Genomic DNA, 12,103 nt, shown 5'->3' with positions numbered 1-12,103 from the left:
TGCTTTGGATCGTTATCCAGCAGAACCCATCATCAGCATGGATGCATGTCCTCTGGAATGGTCATCGAAGCATGAAGGGACTTATGAATCTTTATCAGATCTGACACCTAAATAGTTTGCAAAGCTGACTACAGTAGTGCCATGTGAATGTCTCTTCTCACTTTCAGGTGACATTGTAAACAAGAATCAGGCAGCATTATCTCTGTAAATGTAAACAAACTTGTTTGAGCAATTGGGTGAACAAGAAGTAGGACTGAGTGGACTTATGTTTTACATTTTTTAAATTTTTGAATACTTGTATTAGGTGAATTAAAAATACTATTTGTTTTTTACAGTGCAAATATTTGTAATAAAAATAAATATGAAGTGAACACTGTATACTTTGTATTCTGCATTGTAATTGAAATCAGCATATTTGAAAATGTAGAAAACATCCAAAAGATGTTAATAAATGCTATTCTATTATTAACAGTGCAATTAATCATGACTGATTTTTTTTAATCACACTATTAACAGCGATTAAAAAATTAATCGCCTAACAACCCTATTGTAAAACCTTCTTTTCAAAGGAATACAATTTGACCATGGATATTTTATCTCCGGTATGAAAGGTGGCATGCCTTATTAAAAAGATTTTTATTTCTACTTAGGAGGCTAGTGTTTATTAGTCACAGGTTTGTTTTTTTTAGGATACTTTTCTCAGTTGGTTTATTAGCTGGAATTGAGTTATGAAACTTGAAGATAATCTGTAGATTTTTCAATCAGATAAGAGGTTTTTGACCTTCATATGTTTAGTGCTTTTTCTATTTTAGTCTTTGGAATAAGGTTTAATATCTGGATATTTGAATAAGAATGAGCCATATCCTCAGATGACATACATTAGAATGACCTGATCTGTCCCCAGAAGTCTATACTATTTGTGTTAAAGTTGCATTCGGAGGTCCTGTTGTACTACATGTTTTATGGACACTGACAAAGATAGTCCCTGCCCCAAAGAGCTTGTCATCCTGTGCCTGTGTATATCAGTCTATACATAAAAACATATACATCACTCATTTTGATTTATTATACTACTCTTCCCTCTTTGCATTGAAGTGTATAACTTTATCAACTGGCATGTATTCTCTTGTGGGCAACAGAATACTACAAATGGAATGTGACAATTATTTTTTGCATCCCATTTTGCACGAGCAAATCACTGTGCATGCAATTACATGTACATTTGTACTTACAATTATTTGCACTCTTCAGACTCAGACCAGTTAAATCATCTAGCTCATCTCAATTACAGTGCAGGATTCTTTTCTTCAATATATTTTTTAGTTATTTGACCAGCTCCATGCATTGTCGCTATAGTAAAGGTCATAGAATTGGACTGGAAACAATGTCAGTGGTTTTTAAGGGCCAACGTCTGCAATAGCGTGTGATATTGGATAGTGAAGAGTGATTTTCTCATTAGAGCACTTAGGAAGGAAATTTCCTGTAGCATTTTTATTATTTATTTTGCAATGAGACTTTAAATCATATTAGAAGTCTAATGTGTAAGAAAGAGAAGAACAAAACTCAGAAGTAAAGAAATGATGCAGTTTGTAAGAATAACTTGTACATATCTGAAGAAAGATGACAGGTATGAAGAACAAATGGAAAAATTATGGAAATCTTACAGTTCCAGGCGTTGGGTATGATTCTCAACTCTGTTACACCAATTTACATCCACTGATTGGACTGGAAAATTAGGCTCCTTTGGTTAACTATAGGAGTTAGTGTATCTGTTCTTGTTTTTAAATAGGCTGTCTCTAAAAGCTGCCAACACTATATAGGAAATGCTAAAGAAAAATAAATCCCATCTAGAACCCATTGTGATATCGCACGTAGTTTAGTATTCTGTATATTTTCCTCTTGTTCCTTATTACCAAGAACACTTTAATGAAAACAGTATTTATTTTTGTTGCTGCTATTTGTTGGGTCGCCCTCAAAGTTATATAAGTATGATAGAATTATAATTATGTAGTAGTAGAAATAAAGATAGACAAAAGAGTATATAAGTATTGTAAAAAGGTATGAACATTAGTTCCATGCTATTGAATTTCACTCTGTAACAAATGCAAGGCCAAAGTGCTAATTATTTCAGGCCGGTACAGGACAAAGATTCTGTGCTGGAAAGTAAAAGAACTTTGAGAAAACAATGCTTTTCTTTAAAACAACACCCTGATGTTCTTCCCCCCCCCGGGGTTCCCTTGTCATGCCTATGTAAATCTTGGTATCCAAAGAGGGAAAAACAGATAGTGGGATAAAACTTGTTAAATGAATCAAGAGTCATAGATTGTGTTGTTAAGTAAAAGAATGAATGATGAGTGCATGGAATTGAGAGCCTGAAGCAGGGAGATAATTGGTTAGTAAATGGTGCCAGCCTAATCCTAAGAATTTCAACCTTGGTATCAGTGGGCCGAAGAATATGCAAAATGGAAATAACCGGATGACCCCCGGAGGGCGAACCGGAATCCACCCAAACCCATCAAGGAAGAACAAGAAGATAACACCTAGCCATCATGGAACTGTAATGGATGTACCACCTGCTGATTGAGCTGATTGATGGTCATCTCAATTGTAAATTCAGCATGATGAAGCAACTTCCATAAACTTGTATTGAACCAGAGACCTATAAAAATTGGATCCAGGGACTGCGTTCTTTGAGTCTGGTTCTACGACCACCCTCCAGGAGCATCAGATGCGTATCTGACAATGACTCGGCTCCACTCTCACGTCCAGGTCACCTGGCCAGTGACTTGTTACGAGCAACGTCTAGGCTGGTAACTATAACAACCTTTTTGTAGAACCTGTGTGTGAATGTCTGTGTGTGTGAATGGATCTATACAGATATTGCATATAGGGATATTTTGTTGTATTTACAATAAACGTGGCAATTTGTCTTGTCCCTCTTACAAGATCCTGTTGGTATCATTTTTATTAGTGTAACATATTTATCTCTTACTAAATGCCAAAAATCCTCCATAATGATTTCCAGAACAGCCAGTTATATTATTAGAAACAAATGGGTTTCACTTAAGGTGAGAAATAAGCAGCAGCAAATAACTCAAAAGAAACAACAGTAGTTTTTCTTGCCCAAAGAATAAAATGAAAATGATATAGCAGATTTTTTTCCCTAAATAGAACGTTAGTTTTAACGTTCTCCTTGAGGTGTAAGTATTTTTTTTAATTTAATGGCACAATCCAATTGACTTTCTGATTTTGTTAAACCCTTACATTATTTGTATGTAGACTTTGTAATTAACTCCTAAGAGTTCACTGTCTGCTGTTTATTTCCATTTCTACAGCATTGCGTACACACACACACACACACACACGCACACACTCTGAAAGTTGTACAGTAAGGCAAGTTATATTCAGGAACTACATCATTTTGTAGATTGCAATACTGATGTAATTTATCCCACACCTTTTATGAGCTAGTGCTGGTGCCATAAATATAAATGTACAATGGAAAAGTAATAAAACAATATCCAAAAATAGGAATAAATTAAAATAGGGGCAACCAATAAAGAAAGAAACAAACAAAAATGCTATTTAGTGTTCTAATTGTTCAAAAATCTAGGCATGTCTGTAAATTTTACTTTTATGACCAGCTTCACTGAAGTGGGACTAATCATGTGAGGAAGGATATGCACATGGATAAGTGTTTGCAAGATCAGAGCCTAAATCAGTCATTTAGAACCTCGTAAAGAAAGCATTAACTTCAGTGAGCTTTGGATCAGGTCCTTAGTTTCCATCAGCAGCTCAGATTAGTCATTTCTGAGGTGTGGTAACACCAGAGTGTATCCAGATGTTCAGTGGGTATAGCTTACCACAGTGTCTGCATGTGATTTTTGTATTATTTAAGTCAATTTATATCTGCATAATAGGACTTATGAGAGACTTAAGAGGCATACAGGCCTTATGCTGGTCCTCTGCAGAGGGGGTGTGTTGTACAAACAAAAAGCTTTTCTCCCTGGCTCGGTGTTTGTTAAAGGGGGCTCCCAAAGGCAGGTAAGAAATGAAAAAAACAAATATAGTACATAAAAGATTCACATTTCCATAGAAGAAAAGGAAGGAAATACCGAGTTTGAGATGTGACAGTTTGGAAAAGGTTTTTTTTCAATCTAAAAGGCTGCAGATAGTTGAAATGTGTGTGTGTGTGTGTATATGTACAGTGTGTGTGTGTGTATATACAGAGGGAGGAGGGGGGAATAATAAATAATTATTTCCTCCTCCTCCCTCTGTAGGATAGTGGTTATTTTTTATGATCACAGTCTTTCAACATTACCGTTCACAAGTACACTACGTGTTGGACAGAAGCACAGAAATTTGGTTCAAAAGATACCTTGTGTAGTACGACATTGAAAGCATGTTAGGATTCAGTAAAAAAGGCAATCTGAGAAAAGTGCCAGGCAGCGTCAAAGATGGAAACAGATAAGAATGCTATTGCTAGCATTAAAAATGAAACATTACTGAAAAGATTGAGTCAATAAAAAAAGTAAATCAAGCAGTGGGGGAAAAACATAATGCAGTTTGCAATGTGGAAATGAGAAAGGAGTGAGTGAATGAAGCTGTGAAAAAATGAAGACCGTATGGGTGGAAATAGATTTTATTTCAGTAATAAGACATTTAAGATTTGTATACAGAAATAGAATAGGCGTTGTCAGAATAGGAATGCTACTTAGAACTGTTGCAAAGAATACAGTCAGTCTGGTTGGTGGAGTTTATGGTATCTTAAGGGAGAAGAAAAGTCATTGAATAAAGAGTACTATAGGAGGAATTTCAGAAAATTCTCTGCTAAAACATTTGATGTAGATACATTTCAGAGAATTTGTTGGAGGAAATTGGATATGTATTGCTTCATCAGAGGGTTACCTCTTTGAAAAGATGCATTTTTGCATAGACAGTAAGAAGTTCACAGAATTGAAATTCCTTTGTAAAGTTAATGCTTTTTTTGTAAATTGATAATATTTTTGCAAATATTCCAAACTCATTAATCAAGTGATCAATATAATTGTATTGAGCTTGCACAATCATATGCCAATGTTTCTGGTGATCATTTGCAATTGATAATAGGTTTACCGCATGTAACTGTTTAGAAATACAGTTTCAGAATGAATAACATTATCCAATATACATCTTTGAGTTTTAACACAAGTTTACCTCATCACCTAATTTATAGATACAAAAGATTTAAAAAATAGCTATGTGGTTCTACCCATATAAATCTACAACAGATATAACACTAAAGCAAAGAAGTCTGTATTAACAATGTTGTAGTTACAGAAGTAAGAACGTTACTAATGGTGCTCACAGCTTTTCTATCTCTTATCTACCATATTCATGAACTAACTTCCAAAAATTCCCGCTACAATATATTATTTCTACGACACATGTGAAGTGTCTCTGAGATTATTGTTGTTGTAATTAAGTGATTTCATTGCAATCAAGAAATGCGTAGTAAAGGCTGGGACTCCATGTTTAAATCACACTGCTATGAAAAAAAAAACCAACAACAACCCCTCAATTATCTACTTATCTATGGGGCACATTATTGTAGTATCTGAGTAACTCACAATATTTACTATTTATTCTCGCAACACATCTGGGAGGTAGGGAAGCACTATTATCCCTATTTTAGAGATGGAAAATATAGGCTTAGTGACTTGCCCAATTTCAAACAGGAAGTTTGTGGCAGAACAAGGATCTGAACTCAGGGCTCTCGGGTTATGTCTACACAGCAAAGAAAAACCTGTGTGTGGCCCATGCCAGCCAACTTGGGCTGTGGGGTTGTTTCATTGCTGTGTAGACTTCTGGGCTCAGGCTGGAGCCCCAGGCCTAGGACCCTGTGGAGTGGAAGGGTCCCAGAGCCTGGGCTCTAGCCTGAGTCCAGAAGTCTACACAGCAATGAAACAGGTTTGCAGCCTGTGCCCTGCGAGCCCAAGTCTGCTGATACAGCCTAGCTGTGGGTTTTTCTTTTGCTGTCTAGACATGACCTTATATCCTAGGCTAATGTCCTCACCACTGGGCCGGTTAAGAATATGAAGATAGCCTTGACAATGAATTCCCTGAATTTTAGTTACAAAGATACTAGAATGGGTACTTTTTAATTGAATATGTTTGTGTATGTGTTTATGTGTATCTATTATAAGTGGAGCCAGTAATGCTGCCTATACTTAGGGTTGTCCAATGCGTCCTGTTAAGACCCTTTTTTCATTTGCTTATAACTTTAATGTTTGGCAAACTATTGGACTGAAATTTCCCAGGCCTGGGGTTTGCTTGAGGGTGAATCTTCTTTTTATGTTCAGAAAAAATGATCCTGCCATTCCCAGCACAAGTTTATGAAAAAAACATGTTTCTCCATGTTTAATGCACATAAACCAAACCAAACCCTTTGCTTGTGCTCTTGAAACTTTAGAGAAAAACGTGAGTACTTGGAAATGGTTTAAACTTCTGTTTGTTTGTTAAATGTTCAAATGGCAAACACCTTTTGTGAAATGCATACTTGCAAATATGTTATCTAAATGCAAAGCTCTTAATATCACTTTGATCAATCAGTCCATCAGCCCTCACAGAGAGAGCGCCGATCACAACACGTCATTTGTGTTGTTCTAGACAGTCCTTCAAACAACCGCTGGCCAGGCTTGCAGTGGCACTGGACATAGTGCACCGCAGCCTAGAGCCCCTGAGCAATCTGCCAGCCTCAGCCTTCCAAGTAGCTGCGATTACAGGTATGTGCTACTGCACCGGACGTAAAGCTTTAAATATAGCTCTCAGTGTTACTGCTATGTAAATGGTAAAATGATTTATGTACCAACATGGATTTTAATAACTTTTCTAAATTAATTACTACTGTAAGAATCCATTTAAATGTACAATATTTTTATTAATGGAAAATTAATTACTAGCAGCATGCAAGCAACTCTCAGCCAACTCAGTAAGAGAAGAAAAACCATCTTTCCAAAAATTGTCGTGTAGAATCAACAACTTAAGCTAAAAGATTTTCTAAGAGTTATTTAATTTTAAGACTGTATTTAAAACTAAAATTTCTTACAGAAAGAATGAGTGTTTGGACTTGATTTCCAGAATTTCATTTCCTGTTGAACTGCTAATAAAATTGAAGGATATCCCAGAAATTGAATAAAAATAAAAAGTTTAACTTCAATAAATTATATGGGATTTTCCTCCCACAAAATAACTAAGGCACTTACAAATGTCACATATTCATTAAACAGACTGCATATTCAGAAGTTGAAGGTGTTACCTAAGTGAGACCCAAAGGCCTGGAACCAATGGCAGCAACAAACATTAAATTGAAAACAAGCCTTAGAGGTGTGTTTTCTAAACTTCATGGAAATAGGAAGGAAAAGGGTATAAAAATCTCGGAAGTGAAGACCCCTCCCTTTGCTACCCTGTTTTCACAGCGTGCACGGAACTCATCCTGTCCATCTCTACAAGCAATCCACCACAGACAGCTAAAAAGAACAGAAGACTCAACAAGCAACCAATCCAGGAAAGTAAGACAATGCAAAAGGGTTAAATTTAAAACTTTTGTAGTGACTTTTATTGGAATGTTGAATTGCAACTGTAAATTAAAATGTTTTTCTCCTGTTAATCGCCAGATGGTTAAGCCATGTTTTCCTGGAGAGGAGACACAGGCTAACACTGGGAAAGCAAGAAAAAGTGGGATTTCATTAGATTTTAGATTCATAATATTCATAATTGGTCTGTCTTTAAGGTAGCTCCTTAAATGGTTTAGTCTAAGTAACTGATTTGATTATTTTCTTCAGTTTCATTGGATTAAATTAAGATTGTTTACTTTGCCCAATTATAAATTCTGGTTATTGTTGTTATTATTAATTAATAGGATCTGCCTTTCCTTAAAACACTCACACATAATATATTTTGCCTATTTATGAAAGCTTCTTAGTTATCAAAGGATATACTAAAATTGACTTCATGATAATTCTGGGAAATAAGAACTTTGGTCTCAACTTTCCAAGAGAAAGTGCCACACCAAAGTTGGGGCCCACTCTGAGATGTAACCTTTGCTAAAAGCTCTCCATGGAGACATACAGAAGAGGTTGTACTGGAAGTAACTGGTTTATCAGTTGTATTCGGTTATTTGTGATTTTTTTTAAAAAAAAATTACTTTTAATTTTAATAATAGTGATTATTTTGCTTAGTCCCAATCATGGTGTTCCCTAAGGAATGTAAAACAACCCCTGTAACTAAAACAGTGGGTGACACATTCCTGAATTGGCAGTAAGAAAAACAATAAGAGCTAGCCTACCATTTCCTGTTTCTCTAAACTAAATATCTTTAGTAATTTTAAAAAATTACTTTGTGTCCAATAATTTTAAATGACCCCTTTCTATCCATTTGAAGAGCAAAGCCTTGAAATTTGGCTGGGGGATTACTGTGGTGTCACAGAAGAGCATTTTGGTGATTCCCTGAAAAACTACTATGGACTTCCGGTGACCTGAGGCAAGTAAGTCACTTAGCCTCTCTGCTTCAGTCCCCCATCTGTAAAATGGGAATAATAGTACTTACCTACGTCACAGAGTTGTCTTTAGGATAGCTACATAAAAGATTGTGAGTCGCTTAGATGCTGTGGTGATGCAGGCCACATAAATATTTAAGATAGATAATGTCAACAATCTCTGGCGCTGTGGGAACACATGTAGAAGCATGTTCTAATGTTGAAGACCCCCTAAAAAAGCCCCACCAAAGGTCCTCTGATTAAATTAAATTAAAGGCCCTTTTTGACTTGGAAAGAGAGGCAGTTTAAAATAGTATAAGAAGTGCACCACCATCTTCACTTAGGGCAGCCTATGGCGTTAGTCACATTTAACACAATAGCACCTGGTAGCCACTTTGAGCTTGCCTCATCAGCCTTTGCTTAATGAGAAACTTTTAGTTGTAAAGAATAACAGCAGGAAAAAAAAATATTAATCCAAACAAAACAAACTTCCCCCCCATCAATTACCCATTCTATCATATCTACTCAAGTTTCATCTCTTTCAATATTTCTGTAGATACGTCTGAGTTAAATGTCTGAGTTGACATCATTTGTGACCGAAAATAATCTGACACAAGATGCAATATTTCTTAAAGAACCCATTTTTAAATTAATTTTAATAATGTAAAAGGGAAGTTGATAAAGGGAGGTTATGTGCCATGATAAATGAGATGTTGAAGGTTCACCTTTGGGCTAAAATAGTGCATGTTCTAGAAGGGTTAAGGGCTTTATGAATGCCTTTCCCTCCAGTTTAAGTTGTTCTACTCCCATATGGGTAATTTTGATAGCTGATTTGCTGATATACTTGTTCTCAATGTCATTATCTCAAGTGCTTTTGATGTAACATAATTTGGATTACCTGTAACAGCTGCACGGAAAAATGGATCACATGAGATATTTTAATACATTCCCATCGTTCTCATACTAAACAGACAGGCTTACTGTATGAGCTCTAATGTTGGAAGTAAAACACAGAACTCAAGTTAGAATTTATACAAGCTATTGACATTGCCTAATTAGAGATGATGGCAAAAGCAAGCAAACCTTCCTTTTCTCGGATTAGAGAAGTATCTTTTTAATGAGGCGGGTTTTCAGCATCAACTTGGTAGATGCTCTATTTCTACCAAGCAAGAACATCACAATAATACTGCATCTTACCAAACAAGGCTCTTGAGTTAAGATTCAGCAAGAATTATAAAGAGAAAAGGAAATGATAAACAATTACATCATTTGAATTCCAAGATCATCCCGACTTTTTACATTTTGCAAGAAATTTTGCAAATAAACTTATCTATTCAAGCTAGGGACAAGAGTATTTTGATTTTTAGCCAGTTATCTCCAGTCAGCCAATTGACTCCAAGAAGCAGTAAATTGACATTTATGAAACTGAATACGTAAGAGTAAAAAAGAAACTTGTCAGTTTACATCTCTTAGATATTTAAGACTGACATGTCAATCAATGTACAACACTTAGCCAATAAATTAGGATGTAGTGAAATGTTAATTATTCTACATGTTTAAAACTCAATTGGTGACCAATGGACTGAATCTATATGGTAGGTCACATCTTTGTGGACACTGTCTGCCACTTATTAATAGTTTAGTGAAGGGATGACTGGATAATCTGGCAATTTTTGATGGCTTCATCAAGCCATGTGGATTAAAAATACGGAAAATATATAGTTCTCTATGATAATGCTTCATTATCTGCCTGTACCGAAAAAAGGAATGGAGACATTTGACATGGGTTTAATCAGGCTGCAACTTTATTAGGACTACCCAGCAGATAAAAGTGTACAGTGCAGGTAACCCCATGTTTTTCTGTAATTACCTGTTTTTTTTTTTACCAACCCCGCCTTTTTCCATCCAGATCCCTCCAGAAAATGTATTGCTGGGACCTTACCATAGCTGGGGGGCTCCCACCAACTCCCCCTCTTTTGCATCCAGGTCCCTCCAGCAAATCCATGGCTGGGACCTTACCCTCCATGCCTCTCCTAGGGGGGCTAAGGTGGGCTATAAGAATGGGAGGTTAGCGCCTTGCCATACCAATCATAGGAGTCCCCAACCACCCCCCTCCCCACTTTGTTTCTTTAACAAACACATCTTTTTAAGTCCTTTTCCAAGCCATTTATCCGGTCACTGTATACCTTTCCTGTGGAATACCAGCACCGGACATCTGCCCTACATTTAAATAATGAGTTCCAAAATACGACCTACTGCCTGTCATGCCAAGCATGAACAGAGCCCTTCCTGAACCTGCTGTGGGGAAGGCAAAAAACCCCTAACTGCACCCAAGCCAATATGGTGGTAAGGGAAAAATTCCTTCCCAGCCCCCCTAAAAAGGGGCGGCTAGCATAATGCCTACAGCAGGTCTTGACCAAACCTGGTATTGTACCCCATAAAAGGGAGGAGGGTGGATCCTGGTTCAGACTGCTCCGTGTAAAAGGGAGGCTTCAGGCCCAGGGTTGCCCCTGCATTCCTAGAGGGTGACTCAGCAATCACACTGACCCTTTTGCAGCAATTTTCATCTCTCTTCATGCCGCCCCCCCTGCAGCCATAAGTCATGTTCCCTTCATTTGGCCATCAAGCCAAACACTCCCCAGCTTAAAGGTGCAGGGCAGTCATTGTAATATATTGTTTAAGTGTTTCACAAGCCCTCTTCCCCTGGATGGGTTTTAGTCTCCTAGCAGAGGAATGTTTTAATTAGTTACTGTGTATGAGACATATTGCAACTGAGGTTAACCAGGATGCACTTTATCTGGTGTGGATGAACATTATTATCATTTTGTCTAAACCATGCCAGCAGGATTCCTGCTTTGTCTTCCACCATATTCTCAAACCCACAACATAATCCAGATACATGTTTTTATTTTGTTCCTAAACAGAATGGTTTCATAATGAATGGTCAACTTGTAGCAGATTTATGGCCATATTAAGTGGGTGCACTTATTCTCGTTTGTGTGAAATAGCATGTGGACATCTTGCCAAAATTTGCCCCATCACCAAAAAAGGTAACTTTTTGAGGAAGCTTTTAAAAAATCTGAATGCAATGGTTTATAATGGAGTTGTCATTCCAGCCATGGGTATAGCATGATACCACAACTCTCAAATGTGTAAGAGTAATCACGTTCCATAAAACATGAAATTGGAGTAAAAAAAATCAAAGACAAATGGTGAGTCTTATTTCTATAAAGTAACAACGTCTGAGGAAATAATCAATTCTTGCAGAAAAGTCCAATAGAAGAGGAGAAATAAAACCAATAGGATTGTATGCAAATATAATGGGATGTGTAGAAATTAATCTTATAGAATTTAATAGTGATTTATTTTCTATTGTTTTTAAGCATCTTACAGAAGAAATAGAGTTAGGGGAACAAATCTTCAGTTGCTGTCAGTCAATGTAGCTCCACTGTCATTCTCTATTGCAACCTACAGAATAGTTTTTTAAAAAACTAGAGAACAAATATTGTTTTCTATTAGGGCTTGGCTACACCTGCAAGTTACAGTGCAATAAAGGGAGGGCTGCTGCTGTCTGAACTTACAAGACAG

Source organism: Chelonia mydas, chromosome 4, assembly GCF_015237465.2.
Source record: "Chelonia mydas isolate rCheMyd1 chromosome 4, rCheMyd1.pri.v2, whole genome shotgun sequence".
Lineage (NCBI taxonomy): Eukaryota > Metazoa > Chordata > Testudines > Cheloniidae > Chelonia > Chelonia mydas.
Note: the sequence above shows the minus strand (reverse complement) of the source record.